Genomic DNA, 20,087 nt, shown 5'->3' on the forward strand with positions numbered 1-20,087 from the left:
TCTGGTTTCCCCGGCCTGGGCTGTCCTGAAATCCACAGGCTTCCCGTTCCCCGACACGCTCCTCCCTGGGGGCACATGACAAATGTGCCCTCTGCCCTCCTGCCTCCCCAGCTGTCTAGGGGATTCTGCAACCATCGCACCAGGTTCCATGCTGTCTCAAAAGCCTGTGGTGGCTCACAGGTGCCAGGTGGACCAGCCAGGTCCGGCAAGAAGCCGTGCACCTGCACCGGCCCATACGTCAGCCCTGGCGGCCACGCGCGGCTAATGAGCCTTGGAAATGGGGCTAACGTGGCTGAGGAACTGAATTTTTACTTCCGTTTAATTTTAATTAATTTAAATTTCAGAGGCTACCGCGCTGGACGGCACAGATACAGACCCTCCCCGAGTCTGAATCTCAGTTTCGAGTTTATTTCCCAACACGTTCTGTCATACCTCACATATCGTGGACTCTTCATCGCTCGCCTTGCCGTGGGCTGCGTCCTTCGTGGACTGTCCTCCCCTCCCCCTACTTCTCCACTTCCCATCCACAAGCACCCAGATTCACAGAGGGGTATCGTGTTCCAGCTCTTGATGAGTATGCAGTAAGGTTCAGGATGGCCTTTAGGATGAGAGGTATCGTAGCAGCCGTCTGTGCAAGATGCATTTGCTCTGTGGCCATCAGCGAATTCTACCCAGGATTGACAGAGGCTGTATTTGTCTCCAAGTCTGGACTTGTTTGTTTTTCATCTTTGTGCCCCTACGGAGCCATGCACGTAGTAGGCGTTCTCTATTTCTTAAATGAATTGAGTCCCACACTATTGTGTGAGAGAGAAAGGAAATCTTAACCTGGGTTTTTTTATCTGCCGTTGTTAGAAAGTTCTCTGTTAAACTGATGTTCCCTTGACTAATAAGGGCTTTAAAATCTGTCTTGATGAGCTCTGCCTGGTGTCTCCACTTGAATTACAGGCAATGACAATAAATGCATTATAATAGTGCCTCGTGTGTATAAATCCCCTATGTCAGAGTATTTTAAAAGCTTTAGAAACACATTCTGATATTATGATAGATCACCCTTCTCTTTATATATAAACAATCCCTAAATAACCAATCTTTGTCATTAATGTGAAACAAATGTTTAGGCTAGAAAGTATTGACTCATGTTTTTGCTTATCTCAGCAAATATCTTGGACCTGAAGGAGTTGACTGTTTTCAGTCTCAAAGAATGAAAGGTTGTATTAACAATGATTTTGTTTGGATATATCAAAAGTCTTGTATAAAATGTAAAATGCCATAGCCACGAGGAGACACATATAATAGCTACCTGAAAGGCAAGTATGGCTTTCACGGTTGTTACATTTCTATCATATTCTCCAGATTGGTTTTATTTTTTTTTAATGTCTTATTTATTTATTTTTGAGAGGGAGAGCACAAGTGGGGGAGAGGGGGCAGAGAGAGGGAGACAGAGAATCCAAAGCAGGCTCCAGGCTCTAAGCTGTCAGCCAAGAGCCCGACACGGGGCTGGAACTCACGAACTGTGAGATCATGACCAGAGCCAAAATTGGATGCTTAACTGACTGAGCCACCCAGGCGCCCCATATCATATTCTCCAGATTGATTTTAAAATATTAAATCATTCTGGGCATTATCCTTCTCAACAAATAAGCATTAAGCATCTATGTGAGGGCACCATGCTAGGCTTTAACTAATAGTAGTCACCATGTGATTGGTCTGCAAAAACATCAACTCTGTATTGTGTGCCCTTGGTCCCACCCTTGTTAGCAAGATGATCAGCATTACTTAATTCTCAGCCCTTCCTGAGACGGTGTTAATACATCTGAAAGTGTGAGCTTTGTAGTCAGACTTCCATTAAAACCCCAGCCCATATGTTTGGTTAGGTGTTTGACTCTGGGAAATTATTCAGTCTGTGAGCCTCAGTTAACTCATCTGTAAAATGGGTTGACTGTCTCTCTGTGCCTCCCAGAAGTCATATATACCAAATGAGACATGGTTCACTGTGGTAAATGGATAGGTTATTTCTGTGTACAGCAATTTTATCCTTAATCCTGTCCTCATTTTGTTGTCCTTCCCTGTATTTCTGTCTTCTCTCATTCACCTTTTAATTCAATCATGTCTAGATGTATTCTTTATGTCCTTGCAACCTATGGGAAATCCTTTCTGAAATGGCAGAACACAATTAGACCAACCAGTGTAAGGACACAGGTCTAGACCATGTAACATCAAATCCACAGCGTGCTGTGAGATGCCCCTTAAATACCCTTCACCCTTAATGCTGTGTTTATTGTGATGCCTTAGCCGTGTCAGAGCCTGGTTCTGTTCTTTGAGCAACATAGCTGCCTTAGTGGATAAACAGCATCTCTAAAGCATCCCTATTTTGTGGTTTATCAAATGACAGTCTGTATGACCCAGATATGTGAGCTGGTCTCCGTGGGCTCCCGGGCATCTTACTGTGTTATTTCCCAGGCCCTTCGTGAGTCTGTAATACAAGTGAGGCTGGCATGGACCCTTCGAATTACACAGTCACCGCTGTGCTACCCACAGAAGGGAGTCCTCCGGCCTCTTCCGCTCTGGGAGGAGAACCCCTTGTGCCTTCGTAGGCGGCCCTTGTGATCTTTGTCGGCCAGAGCTGTGGGCTCCTCACTGTGCTGGGTCTGTTCCTCCTGTCCTCACCTGGACACCGCGATCACCTGGGTGCACCTGCTGCTCCCGCAGCCGCCGGCATTCTCCTGCCTCCCGCTTGTCCCGTCCTTCACCACCTTGAAGACGGTTCTCTCCCTGCACCGCCCTCTTTATCGAGCAGAACGGCTCTATTTTTTTTTTTAAATGGTCTGTACCTCGGGCATCCTAGCCTCCCTCATCCAGATGTTTCCTGGGTTGTCTCCAACCCTCCCTTCTAGGCCATTCCAGATGTCCTCTCCTCGGCCCTCAGTAGATGTCACTTCCTGCGAGCCAGATGTTCAGTTCTCAGTTACGCCTTCTCAAATTTGAGACCTCTCAATGTCGGGGCGCCTGGGTGGCTCATTCGGTTGTGTCTGACTCTTGGTTTTGGCTCAGGTCATGATCTCATAAAAATAAAACCTCTCAAAAATTTTTTAATGTTTATTTATTTTTGAGAGAGAGAGAAAGAGAGGGAGAGAGAGAGAACTTGAGTTGGGGAGGGGCAGAGAGAGGGAGAGAGAGAATCTCAAGCAGGCTCCAGGCTCTGAGCTGTCAGCACAGAGCCTGACACTGGGCTTGAACTCACAAACTACGAGATCATGACCTGAGACGGAAATCAAGAGTCGGACGCTTAACTGAGCCACCCAGGCGCCCAAAAGCCTGTCAATGACTTTACTAAAGTATTGCCGAGCCAGGCCTTCATCATGCCGGGCGTGTGTATTTTAATGAAAATCAGAAGTTTGCATTTCCCCTACCAGCTCTTGACCCATTGGCTTTAACATTCTGGTCTGCAAAGGTCCATTCCAGTCATGCCGCCCGGCATCTCCCCAGCCCCTTCGCCTGTGCTCTCTGCAGACCTGCCTCCATCTGCGTCTTCAGTCATGATTTCTTAACGAGGATGAGCAGGACAGAGCCGCGCGCGCCTGACTTGGGTAAGGCAGTCCGAAAAAGAAGTTCCCGACATCACCCTTTATTGTTTACCGTCCCACAATGGAGAGTCTTTTTCCGGATGTTCCCTACCCACCGGGGTATTTTAAGCATGGTTTGTGAGATCCTTGGGCAAAGCACGGAGCTTCTCCAACGGCAATCTTTTTCTCAGATGCCAAGCAGAAAGCTTATCTGGCTTACGGGGTTAATGGCAAAAGGCAGCACTATGATTAAAAGTTGCAGTTCTGCAGGGGAGGGAGTTACATCTCTCAGCTTGCAATTAAGCTGTTCCACAGTTTATGTGGGTATGTTTACAAAGTGCCCGGACGAATTGAGATAAAAGTCTTGACGCTCCGTTATCAGATGTCTTAGGGCTACTAGAACTCTCATAGCCATACCTAGGCGTGTGTTGGGCTCGGGTATAGTATGATGAATGGTAACGATAGAGACAGTAGAGTAGGGTGGTACTGGGGGGTAACAGTGGTATTCCTCGTTTTTGTAGTTACTGAACACCTGCTCACCTTCCCGAATGCATTCGTTCTAGCCCCTTCCTACCCGTTCTGGAAGGAGAATTTCATTGTCCTCATTTCACGGACCAGAGAAAGGAGACCCAGAGAGTTAAAGAACTTGCCCCAGGTCACAGAGCAAGTCAGTGGCTGAGCCAAGACATTAAACCAGGCCTGGTCGCGTGCCAGGCCCTGAGCACTTTCCGTTATGTTCCAAAGCCTCTCAAATGCCTCCCACGTTAAAAAAAAAAAAAAAAAAAAAAATTTAGTGAATGTCAGTTAAAACGTTTGCCGGCGACGGGAGAGAGGTGCTGTCACAAGAGCCATGTTCTGTGGAGGAGGAAGGAAGGGCAGTGGTAGTCCAGGCACCGAGGCCGCTTTACTGTGCGTGTCCTGCTCCAGAAATGGCTTCTTTCGGTCCTGGAGCCACAGCATGGCGTTTCTCAGCAGGGCCACCTCCTTCACGGCCCTGGCCGTGTGCTGTTGCCCGGCTGGCTCTCGGCAGCTCCAGAGCCTGACCAGGGAGGCATGGGGGTCCCTCTCAGACTGAGAAATCTGTGCTCACCAACAATGTTGGTGGGGGCGGGGCGGTGGGTGCACTGGGGTCAGAGCAGAAATGGGGCTTCGATGACCTTTGTGGGCAATGAGCGGCCACCTGCAGTCCTGAATAAAACCTCAGGCCCAGAAAGGGAGTCAGACTAATTAATTCAGATGCAGTTTGCTGTGAAAGGATCAAAAAGTGCCCTCACTTTTCCTCGGAGCTAGTGGTAGGTCTTTGGGGATCTTTCTCCACAGAAGGGACGACACAAGGTTGTCGGGGTGCATATAGAAATGTGAGAATTTTGAGTAGTTTAAAAATGCTTAGGGGTCACTTGGAGATGGATGGATAAAAGAGACGTGCTTAGGGATTAACACGGCTCAGCCACCACAGAGACTGTGGGTGCCGGGACTTACAGATACAGCCAGGATAAGAATATGGACCAAGTCCCAAGCTTTCCAAAAGGAATAGAAGCAAGGAGATACCAGCAAGAGCCATTCTTAATTATGGATGGATGAAATGAAGGGGTCAAGGCAGACTGAGAAGCCAAAAGGAGTTCAAGAGTTTAGTGTCAGTAGAACTCAGGCAAATGGCTGGGAACTGAGAACCCACAGGAGGCAGTGCCTGCCTCAGATTTCGTTTCCCTCTGGTAAAACTCAGCTCTGCATATGATGTTTCTCTGGACTTTAGGCCTCAGGTAAGAAACAGATAAGCAAGGAGACTGTGGCAAAGGGCCCAGGCGGTAGAGAGGTAAGGCGTGACACCCAGAGTCCTAGAGATCTGTTGTTTCTGCCTGGCCTAAGTGAGTTCTGGGGCTCCGGGGCAGGGAGACATGCAGGGAAGGCTGACCCCTCTCTCCCCCCAGCCTTGGTGGTGTGGGACATAAGCCTAATGCCGCTGGCAGCCTTCTCGTCCCCACAAAGCGAGACGGGCCTGAGAATTCAGCAAACGCAAGAAGAATGCAGGGCCGAGGGACTCCGAGAATGTTCCCGATGACAACCCTAGCCCCTGAGTCCAGCTGGGCCCGATCGAGTGTTCAGTGATGTGAGCCAGTGAATTCCATATTTTGCTTAAGCCATTTCCAGTTAGGTTTTCTGTCACTGGAAATCAAAAGTCTCCTCATAAAAGCAAGGGATGGCTTTTATCAAAGGAATCCTTCCCCTCTACCTTTTATTTTGGGGCTGTGTGACAGCATGAAGGTGAGGCCTTTATGGCCATAATTCTGTGGTTCTAACTCGCCTAGAAACCAGAGAAGGTACCAGGCATCCCTTATTGTGCCTCCAGGATGGGGCGGCAGACCAGGAGTCTCGGCTTTCTCTGGCTTCGTGGCTGACATGCCCTGTGTTTTAGGCCAGGTCTCCCACGTCCCTTCTCTGCCTCAGATTTTCTCCACTGGAATTTCTGGTCTGTGTCTGAGTGCTGTTATGTCTGAGAAACTAAATGATGAACTTGGCCCCATCCCGCTGTTTTGCTGACGGATGAGAAAGCTCTCACACACACACCCAGGGGTAAGGGTTGACACTTCAGGTGTGGTGATGAGCTATTATGCAAATATATTCCAGAAGGATGACGCTTTTGAGGAACTCCAGGGCGGCGAATTTCTCAAATAGCCCTGGTTCGAACTTATTATTCATTATGCCGTGGTGCATAATTTTACTCCGGGTCCTGTTACATTTTACTGAGCAGTTAAAGAATTTGAGAAGTGCAGAGGAGTGCAGGGTAGTGAAGTTGACCACGTGCCTGCAGGAAGGCGTCCAACATGCCCACCTGCTTCCCGGCCGTCTGGGGCTGCTGACTCTACACTTCAAGGTCACCCAGGAGCGAGGCTTTGTGACTGAGTCAGGTTGATGGATGGTTGCAGGGGGGTGTAAGTCTATTACAGCATGAGGGCAGAGCCCTTTTCTCTGCATCGCAGCAAGTGAGGGCAGGGGGGTCCTGTCTCAGCTCTTAGGGAAGTGTTGGAGACTGGACTGATTTCTTCCAAACAAAGGAAGGCAGGAAATATCCAGCTCTTAAATCCACATTAAATTGCAAACTCTTTTACCACCTTGGATCAAATATACGTAGCACAGGAGATTTATAGTGCATATATCCAAGGCATCTGCACAGAGCAGGCCCACCCTCCAACGCCAAGAGCCCTGAGCACGTTGGAAGGTCTGTCCTGTGATCGGCCAGTGCTCGAAGTGGATGTCATTGGCTGTGGCCAGTGTGTTCTCATTCCTCCCGTGACTGATGGACTCAGCTGCGGGCAGGCCGGTTTGGGTCCCGGAGAATGTGTGCATTTGAGGCTCTAGGTGAAAACTCATTCATTGGCATTCTAGTGATCCGGTGGGGCACCTTTAATCTTATTACTCTGAGCATATTTCCAGGACTGACTTTAATCCTGCTTCACTGAGAGCCAAGAGACCTGGCCCAGGCTTCGCATACGGCTGCTGCTTCTTGATACACAGGGTTCCAACTGATTAATGAACTTAGTACACAACGTGGACATAGAAGCTATATTCTTTTTTTCCTGTCACTTTGGGAACATTCCACCATCATCCCCACTCGTAGGGTTTATAGTACTTTCTCATGGCTGGATTGCTGTGTTTACTTCTCTCTGTAAACAGTTCAGGAGATTGATGCTTCCCTTCAAGATTTTGAAAAATGGCCAGTAATGGAAAAATAATCACATACATGAGAATTAGAAAAAAAAAATCTATTATCTGATAAAAAAAATAAGGGTATTTTAATGTATTATATTCCTTTTCCATTCGTGATGCCTTCCTATATTACATGAAAGGAAGTATTTGTTTTAGAGATCATATAGTTGGACCTTATTTTCCTAGTGCCGGGGAAGGCTTTGGAGAGACGATACTTTGAAGTTTGGGGGAAGGAAGGAGAGGAAGTTCTTAATGGGTTTTAAAGAAAATTGGGTAGGAAATGAAGTTTTTAAAAAGCAGTTTTGAAGAGCAGTCCAGAATGACTTTTTCTGTGTGAAGTTAGCATGGGTAAAGAACAGCCACGAGGGAGGAGGTTTTCTTAGCATTGTCAAAGAACTTGTTTTGGTTTGAAAAGATTTGTGCACCCCTAGGTTTATGGCGACATTTACAATAACTAAGATATGAAAGCAACCCAAGTGTCCATTGGTAGATGAATGGATAAAGAAGATGTGGCCTGTGTGTGTGTGTACATAAGTACAATGGAATATTACTTGACCATAAAAAAGAATGATGTCTTGCCATTTACAACAACATGGATGGACCCAGAGGGTATTATGCTAAGTGAGATAAGTCATTCAGGGAAAGACAAGTATCATGTGAGTTCTCTTATATGTGGACTCTAAGAAACAAAAGAGAGGAACAAGCAAAAAAAAAAATTGTCTTGTAAATACAGAGAACAAACTGGTGGTCGCCAGAGAAGAGGCGGAGTGGGGGGAATGGGTGAAATAGGTGAAGGAGATTAAAAGGTACAAATTTCCAGTTATAAAATAAATAGGTTGCAAGGATATAAAGTGCAGCGTAGGGAATATAGTCAATAATATTGTAATAACGCCATAGAGTGACCATACCTCATTGTGGGGAGCATTGTACAATGTATAGCATTGTCGAATCACTGCATGGTACACCTGAAGCTAATATAACGTATGTCAACTATGCTTGAATAAATAATAATAAAAATAATTTGGGGAAAGGCTGGGGCCAAGGCGGGACAGCTGGGAGAGTTGAATGAGCTGATGATCTGTTGCCTATTGTTCCTGTGCTCCTTGAGCCAAAATTGTACACAATCTATTTTAGTATTTGAAAAATCAATTTGGAAAACATTTTCAGGGTAAACTTTACCATTCCTTTTTTCTCCATGACAGAAAAATCTATACCCAAATGTCTTGATGCAGTGATATCAGAACCATTTTCTATTTAACCATCGTCACTCGTTGTTCCCTTGGGTAACTGGCCTGTTAGAAGGTAAAAGCGATTCTTTGTTTAGTTCTGCGGAGGTTGGCAGGCAGAGATGCAGCTGTGTATTTCAGTGTTCTACCCAGAGTCCTGTGCAATGTTTAATTGCCATCTTATGCCTTGAGAAAATGGGGGATCAGAAGAATTAAGCGATTCTCTCCTTTACGCCCCTCAAATAGTTTAATAAGTCTTAACCCAAGTAGGAAACAGAAATCAGGCTTATTGACTTCAAATTGCAGTTTTATTCTTGCGTTTTTAAGATGGAGTTGTGAGCCACGCACAGTGTCATGGTCCAGAAGTGAATAAAACAACAAAGGAAAGGTGAGGTCCATCTCAGCGGGAAACTTGCTGGTGTGCTTTTATTAAGCGCCGCCTCCCTTGGTGACAAAACGGCACCGTGTGTCAATGGCTTCACATCCAGAGAATGTGTCTTCCCAAGATGCTGCCGCTCCTGAGGCAAGTGGCCATGCAAACAGGGGACCTGAGTTAATTCATCAGGGCTGTGTGTGTCCCTGAGCAAATAGCTGTCGACTCTTGCTGAGGATTACGGTGTCTTTTTTGCTGTGTGGGGAGCTTGTCTTAATCCCAAATCTGTGCATACCACTGGTCACCAATGGAAAAAAAGTACACGGGTCTTCATCCCAGGAGAAATTTCACCCACCACTCTAAAACGCTGTCCCATGGATGACGTTGGGCCTCTTGCTACCAGAAGGATACAAAAGAAGTCCAAATCTTAAATCGAGCATGTTAAACTTGGGGAAAAACCAGCACCTTCTTGCTAATTTAATCCTTATGAGTCAGTTATAATCCTCTGCATCTCAATTTATTCAAGCCTCCCTTTGGCTGACTCTTTGCCCAACTGCATGCAACCTGAATTTTTTTTTATTGCTGTTTTTATTAGTTGCATTTGCAGAATGAGAAGAAACACTTTTCACCCCCTAAATATTTATGACCTTCCAGGGAGTGAACAGTTGGACTTCATATCCTGTATTTGAAATGCTGGATAATCTTGGATTCTTCTGGCTGAAATGGGAGAAGCAGTCCTAATTGGAAATGTAAGCGAGTTAAGATCAGAAATACAATTTCACCTGAATGCGTGATTATAGTAACGAAATTCAGGCCTGCTGTCATCTATGGAGATTTTTTATTTAGACTTTTTTTTGTTTTTGTTTTTTTAGCTAGTTACAGATTCATGTACAGTTGAGAGAAGTAATACAGAGGGATCTCCTATATATCCTTTACCCAGTGTGCAGATGCTAACATCTTGCAAAACTATCGCAAACCAGGTTATTGATGTTGAGACAGTCAAGATATCGAGCTTTTCCGCCACCACAGAGATTTCTCCTGTTGGCCTTTCTTTTATAAGTAGACACTCTTTTATAAGCACCCCTACCCCTTCTTAATTCCTGTCAACTACTAATCCATCCTCCAGCTCCATAATTTTGTCATTTCAAGAATGTTCTATGACTGGAGTCATACGGTATTTATCCTTGTGGGATCAGCTGTTTTCACTCACCATAATTCAGTGGAGATTCATTCAGGTCATTGTATGTGTCTGTAGTTTGCCCCTTTTGAATGCCGAGTGTATGGATATGCCACAGTCTCTAACAACTCACTCATCGAAGCACGTCTGTGTTGTTTTTGGTTTGGTGCCATTATGAACAAAGCTGCTATGGACATTCGTCTGCAGGTTTTTGTGTGTGAACATAAGTCTTCATTTCTCTGGGATAATTGCCCAGGAATCCAATTGCTGGGTCATATGGTAGTTTTTTAGGAAACTGCCAAAATGTTTTTTCAGAGGAGCTATACCATTTTACATCCCGACCGGCAATGTATGAGAGATCCAGTTTTCTGTAGCTTTGGCAGGTATCTTCACTATTTTTTATTTTAGCCATTCTGGTAGGTATATAGTGATATCTCATACTGGTTTTAATGTACGTTTCCCTAATGACTTAATGGTGTTGAACGTCTTTTCCTGAGCTTATTTTCCATTGGTATAACCTCATCAGGGAAATGTTTGTTCATGTCTTGTTCACATTTTCTAACTGGATTTTTTTTTTTTTAATTTTGGGGTTGTGAGAGTTCTTTATATATTCTGGATACTATTACTTTGTTAGGTATGTGGTTTGAAAATATTTTCTCTCTGCATCGTGGCTTTTTATCCTCTTAACAGAGTATTTTGTAAGCAAAAGTTTTGAAAAAGCTGTTCTTATCAAGTGCACATGGACTATTCTTCAGGAAAGACCATATGCCAGGCCATAAAACAAATCTCAGTAAATGGAAAAGGATTGAAATTCTACAATATATGTTCTCCAACCACAATGGAATGAAAACCCTAAATCAACAGCAAGAGGAAACCTGGAAAAACGCCAAATATGTATCAAATAAAACACTCTTAAACAACCAATGGGTCAAAGAAGAAATCACAAGAGAAACATAAAATATATTTTGTGATGGATGAAAAAGAAAACATAACACATCAAAAATTTATGGAGTGTAGCAAAAGCAGTACTTAGAGGGAAATTCATACCTGTAAATGCTTACATTAAAAAATAAGAAAAATCTCAAATCAAGATGCTAATCTTCCACCTTAAGCAACTAGAAAAAGAAAAGCAACCTAGACCCAGAGCAAGCAGACAGCAGGAAATAATATGGAAGCAAATGAAATGGAGACTAGAAAAACAATAGAGAGAACAGATGACACCCAAAACTGGTTCTTTGTAAAGATCCACAAAATCAAATAAACCTTTACCTGGAATGACCAAGAAACAAAAGGCAGAAGACAAATTACCGTAGTCACAAATCAAAGTAATGGCACTACTACTAACCTTACATAAATGAAAAGGTTAAAGAGTGTTCTATAAAACATTGTATACAAACAGATTCGCCTAGATGAACTGCGGGAATTTGTAGAAACACACAAACTACCAAAATTGACTGAAAAAGAAATAGAACATCTGAATAGATGTCTAAGGAGAATGGATTAGTAAAAACAAAGAAACAAAACAAAAATACTCCTACCAAAGAGAAGCCTAGAACCAGTGGGGTTCAATGGTTAATTCTATAAAATGTTTTTAGAAGAATTAACATCAGTCCTTCTCAAATCTCCCAAAATATAGTGGGGGAAGGAATGGTTCCTAAATCATTTTAAGGAGCCAATGTTACTCTGACACCAAAGCCAAACAAAGTCATCACAAGAAAAGAAAACCTTAGATTAATATCCCTTATGAATAGAGATGCAAAATCCTCAAAGAGTACTAACAAACCACATTCTGCAGCCCATTAAAAGGATTTTATACCATGAGTGAGATTTACCTCAGGAATGCAAGAGTGGTTCAATATATAAAAATCAATGAAATATACTTTATTAGTAGAATGAAGAAAAAACCACATAAGCATCTCAATTGATGCAGAAAAATTACTTGACAAAATACATCATTTTTATGATAAAAACACTCAACAACTAGGTTTAAAAGGGAAGGTCTGATAAAGGGTATTAATGAAACAAATCACATTAACATTATACTTTATGAAATACTAAAATCTTCCTAAGATAAAGAACGAGGCAAGAATGTCCCCCTCACAATTTCTATTCAACATTGGACTGGAAGTTCTAGACAGAGCGATTAGGCAAAACAAAACAAAACAAAAAAAAGCACCCAAATTGGAAAGAAGTAAAATTAGTTCTATTCACAGAGGACATGATCTTATGTACTGGAAATCCTAAAGAATTATATACACACACAAAAACTATTAGAGCTAATGGCTGAATTTAGCAAATCTGGAAGAAACAAATTAAACATACAAAAATCAGTTGTTTTTCTATACACTAGCAATGAGAAATCTGAAAGTAAAATTAAGAAAACAATTCAATTTACATTAGTATACCAGGAACAAAATACTTAGGAGTCAATTTAGTGGAAAACTAAAGTGGGAGTGGAAAACATGAACACTTGAAAACCAGAAACATCGCTGAAAGAAATTAAAGAAGACAAATAAATGGAAAGACATCCCATGTTCATCAGTTTGAAGACTCAAGAAGGCAGTAAACCTTAAATTGGCCTACAGATTGAATTAATTCCTGTCAAAATTACAACTGCCCTTTTTTGTGTAAAAAGGCAGTTTATCCTAAAATTCCTATGGAATTGTTAGAGCTCGTTTTATTACTTTCATTAGCGCACAAGCCCTGTATATGTATTATTATATTTAACAAAACCTATGTATTTCCTCTTCTTTTGAATGATTATAAATGTATTTTTTAAAATTTGGTATCTATCGTTTGTACATAGAGATAAATTTCTTTTTTTTTAAGTTTATTATTTTGAGAGAGACAGAGACAGTGCGAGTGGGGGAAGGGCAGAGAGAGAGAGAGAGAGAGAGAGAGAGAGAAAATCCCAAGCAGGCTCCACACTGCCAGTGCAGAGCCCAACACGGGACTCAAATTCACAAAACCACGAGATCATAACCTGAGCCAAAACCAAGAGTCAGACACTTAACCGACTGAGCCACCCAGGTGCCCAGTAAATTTCATTTTTGTATCTTTATCTTGTACCCTGAAACCCAACTGAGCTCACTTACTAGGTCTAGGTTTTTGTTTTGTTTGTGTTATTTTTGTAGATTCTTTGGAATTTCTGTGTCCATAATCATGTCATCAGCAAATATGTAATGTTTAATTTCTTTCTTTCCCAACTGTATGCCTTTTATTTGCTTTTCTTGTCTCAGTGCGGTGGCTAGAACTTCCAGCACTCTATTGAATAAGAGTTATTAAAGTGGAAATCCTTGCATTGTTCCCCATCATATGGGGAGAGCATTCAGTCTTTCACCGTTGAGTACAATGTTAGCCGTAGCTCTTTAGTAGATGGTCTTTATCAAGTGAAGAAGTTCCTGTCTATTCCTATTTTCCTGAGTTTGTTTTCCCTTAATCATGAATTGGTATTGGGTTTTGTCAACTGTTTCTTCTGCATCAATTGTGATTTTCCGTCTTTAGCCTGTGAGTATGATGGTTTACATTGACTGATTCTCATATAGTAAATCTGACTTAAATTCCTGGAATTGGTATGTAATTTTATTGTTTTTGCATTCTGTCTTTTTCAGGCTTTGGTATCAGGGTAATACTAGCTTCATAAAGTAAATTGAGAACTATATCTTCCTCTTGCAATTTTTGGAGGAGATTGTATATAACACAGATGTTAGGTCTTTTTTAAACATGTGTTAGAATTCTCCAGTAAAACCATCAGTGCTTGGGTAATTGTTCTTGAGGAGTTTTTAGATTACCAAATAAATTTCCTTAATAGTTAGAGAGCTATTCAAATTATCTATTTCCTAATGGGTGAGTTGAAGCAATTAGTATTTCCTGAGGAATTGGTCCATTTCATCTAAGTTATAAAATTTGTGCATATAAAGTTGTTTGTAATATTTCCCACTATCCTTTTGATATATGCAGATTTGGCAGTATATTATATCAGTAACTTGTGTTTTTTCTCTCTCTCTCTTTTTGAGGGCTGTGGTCAAGCTTCCTAGAGATTTGTTAATGTAATTGATATTTTCAAAGAACCAGCTCTTTATTCTTTGTTTTTCTCAATTATTTGTTTTCAATATCACTGTTTTTTTCCTTATGCTTTTTATGGGTTTATTTTGCTTCTTTTTCTAGATTCTTTTTTTAAAGTTTATTTATTTTGAGGGAGAGAGAGTGCAAGCAGGGGAGGGACAGAGAAAGGGAGAGAGAGAGAGAGAGAGAGAGAAAGAGAGAGAGAGAGAGATTGAGAGAGAGAATCCCAAGCAGGCTCCATGCTGTCAGTATGGAACCTGATGCAGGGCTCAATCCCACAAACTGTGAGATCATGACCTCAGCCAAATCAAGAGTCAGACACTTAACCGACTGAGCCACCCAGGCACCCCATTTCTTCTAGATTCTTGAGGTTGAAATTAGATTATTAATTTGAACTTTTCTTCTTTTGTTATGTATATATTTAGTGATATAAATGTCCCTTTCACTACTGTTTAGCTATTTCCCACCAATTTTGATATGTTATGTTTTCATTTTCTTTCAGTTTAATTTGTTTTAATTTCCATTAAAACTTTACCATTGACACAGATTATTTGGAATTGTGTTGTTTAGTTTCCAAGTGTCTGAATATTTTCTTGTTACCTTTCAGTTATTGATTTCTAGCTTGAGTAATTTGGAACTCAAAATAACAGTTGGAAAATACACTTGGTATAATTTCAGTTTTAAAAAATTTGTTGAGATAGGCTTATGTCCCAGATTATGTTCTGTCTTGGTATGTGCTCACTGGGCACTTGAAAAGAATATGTATTCTATTGTTATTGGGTTGAGTGTTCAATAAATGTTGGTCAGATACTGTTGGCTCACAGTGTTATTGAGTTCTATATGCTTGCTTATTTTATGTCTAGTTTTTCTATCAAATTTTAAGAGATGGGTGTGGAAGTTTCCAACTCGAATTGCGGATTTGTCTTCTCTTCCATCAGTCTTTGGCAACTCCATTATTCGCTGAATGTATATTTAGGATTAATGTATTTTCTTTGTGGGATAAATGTTTTTATCATTTTGTCTCTGGTAAATTTCCTTGGTATTGAGTCTACTTTATACTTTATCTGATATTAACATAACCATTTCTGCTTTCCTTTGATTAATGTTTGCAAAATATCTTTTTCCATTCTCTTACTTTTAACTGACCTATGTCACTATATTTAAAGTATGTTTCTTGTGGACAGCATATAGCTGGGTAGTGTTTTTAAATCTCCTTTGCCAGGCTCTGTCTTGCTATATTTGGGTCATTTATGTTTAATGCAGTTATAACTTAATTTGCCATTCAATTTTTTGGTTTCTGTTTGCTCTGTAATTTCTGTTTGTTTTCTCCCTGACTTCTTGTGTGTTTGCTCAGCACCTTTAGAATTCTATACGATTTGTTTATCAAATAAGTTTTGATTGTATTAATTAGTGATTGCTCTAGGCATTATATTATATAAAATGACTTATCAAAGTCTACTAGTGTTGTCATTTTACCAGTTCAAGTGAAATGCAGAAACCTTACCTCCCTCTCATGCTCTCTTACTCTCCCTTATTTCTAACATAATGTTATATTTTCTTTACATACATTTAGAACCACAGATGGTTTTGTAATTTTTGCTTGAACCATAAAATATAATTTAGAAGACACATAATGAGAAAGGATGTCCATTGCATTTGCTCATAGTTCTGCTTACCGCGTTGTTTCCTGTCCTCTGATGTTCCAAGTTTCATTCTTTTAATGTCTTTTCTTTTTAGAGAACTTCCCTTGACTTACTATTTTAGGGTAGATCTCCTGTTGATACATTATCTTAGTTTTCCTTCATCTGAGAATGTCTCAGATTATTCTTCCTTGTAGAAGGATATTTTCACTGGATATAGGATACCGAGTTGTCAGTTCATTTCTTTCAGCACCTGAAAAATGCTATGTCATTTCCTTCTGACCTCCATGCTTCCTAATAAGAAATCCACTGTCATTCACATTGTTTTCCCCCCATAGGTGAGTTCTTTTCACTCTCACTGCTTCCAAGACTTTGTCTTTGGTTTTAGGAGCTTGACTGTGATGTGTCTTGGTGTGAACTTCTTTGAATGTATCTGCAATTTCTCCTCTTCTTATGGGACTCAGATAACTAGGATGTTAAATCTGTTGTGATAATTCCACAGGTCTCTGAGACTTCTTGTTCTGTTTCAGTCTGTTTTCTCTCAGTTGTTCCGATTACGTAATATCTATTGTTCCATCTCCCAGTTCATTGATTCTTTTTTCTCTGTCTCTTGCATTCTGCTATTGAATCCTTCCATTGGGTTTTTTATTTTGTATATGCATTTTGTATTATTTTGTATATAATTCTATTGTATATTTTTACTTAGAAAATTTCTATTTGGTTCTTCTTTGTATCTTCTATTTCTTTGCAGACTTTCTATTTTTGTGCTGAGATTCTCTTTTTCCATTTGTTTCAAAAGTATTCTTAATTGCTCATTGAAGAATTTTATGAAGACTAATTCTAAATCTTTGTCAGATAATTCTTTCATTTCTGTTATCTCAGTGTTGGCATCTATGAATTGTCTTTTTTGACTCTTTTTGAGATCTTCCTGTTATTATGACAAGTAATTTTCTATTGAAATCTGAGCATTCTAGGTATTATGTTATTTGATTCGGGATATTATTTAAATCTTCTGTCTCAGCTGGCTTTCTCTGACACCATTCTTTCAGGAGAAAGGGAGCAAAGCTTTGTCACTTCTGGGTGGAGTTACAAGGCAAAGCCCAGGCCCATCAGAGGTGGCTGTATTGACAAGACCCCCTACCTTTAATTTGGGATCTCCAACAGCTACTCCCTAAGGGCCTAGGAACCAGAACTAAACCAGACCTCCCAGCTGGTAGCAAAGTTGGAAGCCACCTGAATGTCTGTCCTCAGTCAGAGCCCACTCTGCCAGCTGTACAACCCTGTGTCCTCGGGAAATTTCTTTCATGCTAAGTCATTCTGAAGCACGTAGTGACAGACAGGCAGACAGAAGAGCAGTGGCTGGCTTTGAGAGAACTAATATGATTGTCAGTGGCAGCAAAAATGAAAGATGCAAAACAGACCCGAATGAACCTTGTATATCTATCCAACTTGAAAGGTGACAGTGTCCTTCTATTTAAGCTCTGGCTACCTTCACATTGTCTAGATTTCTGTAAAGCCTTCCTGTCCCATGAACAGAACTACAGTCCATCCATAACTCCATTCTGGGTTTGCTGTGTGAACAGACACCCGTCAAACTTCTTCCAGCCGGTCACACTTCCCCATCAAAAAACAGGAACAGTTCTCCCATAAATAGTCTGTGTGTGCTGACAAATGGGAATTCGAAGCAATATAATTAAATTGCTGTTAAATTATTTAAGTGCCTCGGGTGAAACCGTATAGGAGAGAAGGTGCTTGACTCAGGGAGACACATCAGGAGGTGAGAAAGCAAAATTTGAAGGCAGGAAACTAGCTTTGTTATCTGCATTCCGTATTAACAGAAGGGAAGAGGCTTCAGAGTAAGTCACCCTATCTGGAAAGGCCTGTTACTAGACTCTTGGCCTGTGGCCCTTAGGACGATGTTGCCTAGCAATGAACAGGGACTCGCCAGGCAGTTGCTAGAAAGAGTATGTGCAGATGCACACATAACATGTACCAGCATACTGTACTCCCCTTGAGATTGGGGCGTGAGATACAAGCCCCCGTTTTCTCTTTAAGCAACAGAATTGATGTTTATGCAATTGGACAGTTAAGGCAGAAATCCAATTACTGAGCTAATTAGCACCTTTGAGTGGTAAGCACCAAATGTGCAGGAGGAAAGCACTGGAGAAAAGCTCAAATTACCCACTATGGCTGACAGTTCACCTTCTGAGAGAGTCTGGTGGAGAGTCAGAGGCCCTGGGGTCCACAGGCAGCTTAGCGTAGTTATTGCAGATCGGAATTTAGCACTCTGCGTTCTATAGCCTTTTGAAAAGATAGCTTTCCAGTTAACATAGTTTTAGAAGGTGTTTTAATTCCCTAAGGAGTTTGGTAAATGACTTTCTTTTGGCTCAGTCCCACTTTAAAAATTGTTTATTCTGCTGCTGAAAATTCCATTTGTCCTAGGTCTTCAGGTGAAATTAAAATTCCATTTAGGGACTAACTCTGCCGACATGGGATTTGGGCCTTCATTAGAGAGATTTTGGTTGTTTGCTTTATTTTTTCGCCACCCTGGGCTCTTTTACTTTCAATGCTGATCTAAGGGTATTTGGAAGGAAAACCAAAGCAGTAATAGAACAGAGTGGTGAGGTTAACAGCCTTTTTGAGATGCAGCAGAATATTTTTTCTCCCCAACCCATGTGTAGAATCTGTCCCACAAAGCTCAAGCAGGATCTTGCCTAGATGGTTCTCGAATATCTGAGACATATGAGGAAAAGTTTTTCTTAGTTCCGTCTAAGTATTTTGTATCTGTTCTGATTCCCAAGAGACACGTTCACAGCAGAAGTCTGTATTCTGAGGTTTCTTCTTAAGCACGATTACTTAACAAGTGTTTGTCCTGTATTAAACCATACTCGGGATGTCAGTGATCATGTTTAAATATAATCTAGTGGCTCCTTTCTTAGCAGGAGTCATGAGAGGAAAAAATAACTTTAAAAACAGCATTAGTTTGGACTCTTCATTCATTCGTGCCAGTGGTAAGCAAACGTGTGTCCTCGTGCTACTTAGGGTCTGGCCATAAGAGGCCACTATTATCAAATAATCACACAAAGAAATATATGATGTGGTAGAGCCAGCCCACGTGGGTTCACATCCAGGTTCTATCGCATATTAGCTCTGTGACCTTGGGCACTGAGTCTCGGGTTCCTCCTCAGAGGGAACGGATATAATCACGGTACCTACCTATGAGGGTAGTCGTAAGCATATGAGTTACTGCATGTAAAGTACTTACACAAGGAAGCGTTACGGAAATGTTAGCTGTCATCATTGTTAGTGACATTAACCATGACAGGTGCCCCGAAGGAGAGGTATGATGTGTGAAGGAGCATATGACACACGAGTCTCACCTAGAGCAGGGTCGAGAAGACTTGTCACAGAGCAATACTTGGGCCGGACTTGCAGCACCAGAGGAGTCTGGGAGGAAAGCGGGCGGGTCAGAAAAGACTCCCAGGTGGAGGACACAACAGCTGCAGAGGATGAAAGGGAGGGCAGGGTGACAGGAATAGGAAGTCAGGGCATGCTGAAGACGTAGAAAAACGTTAGCATGGTTGCAACAGAGAAAGCAAAGGGCAGAGCGACAGCAAAAGCAGGGGCCAGCCACACTAAAGATCAGTTTTTTCACCCATGTTAGCAGAACCCTCGTTATGTTCAAACTTGTCCGTAAGCCTATGTTCAGTGATATATTTCTAGTGAAAGCCCTTTCTTAATGGCTCAGGTTTAACCATATGAAATTGTCATTTTTGTACATCATGAACAGTTAAATATCCAAGTTCACGTGGCTGATGTCAATCTCTTGTTTCATCTTTCAGAGGATGATGAGACCACCAGTAAATACCTAGAATAAAAAGACAAAGCAGGTCAGACACAGTCTCTCTGAGCACGGCAGACTGGGCTTTTAGAGTCAGAAGTGGGTTGGTACCATCCGCACAGGAGTTACATGGGGACAGTTGTTGATCGGTGAAAAGTCTGCAGTGAGTCCATCCCTCACTGGCTGGCTTTCAGGAGCAAGGGGTCACATGGGTTGGCTGGCTTACAAAAGCTGTGAACGGAGGAGCTGTCATAACGGAAGAGATTTAAATCTGGTTCTGATGGCCATTAGTTGCCATAGCTACCGGCAATATGTCTTCTTCCAAGCTCGTAAGAGCTGAGTTTATTCTTGTGGTTGGACCTGAGAAAGGCCCATAAGAATGCGCCCAGCTCTTGCAAGCAGGTGGTGGAGACACTGACTACCTCCCACAATTTTCTGGGACCAACTTGAAAAGAAAGATGCCTGTGTGTTCGCTTTCAAATTCAGAAAGCGAGTGA

The 20,087-nt window shown here is 41.7% G+C and overlaps 1 protein-coding gene across 1 annotated transcript in view; it reads left to right on the top strand.

Moving 5' to 3' along the window:
* PCNX2 (pecanex 2) overlaps window positions 1-20,087 on the top strand; it is a 298,842-nt gene that overhangs the window by 216,077 nt on the left and 62,678 nt on the right. The gene's annotated exons all lie outside the window — the stretch shown is intronic.

The sequence above is a fragment of the Panthera tigris genome, chromosome D2 (assembly GCF_018350195.1).
Source record: "Panthera tigris isolate Pti1 chromosome D2, P.tigris_Pti1_mat1.1, whole genome shotgun sequence".
Classification (NCBI taxonomy): domain Eukaryota; kingdom Metazoa; phylum Chordata; class Mammalia; order Carnivora; family Felidae; genus Panthera; species Panthera tigris.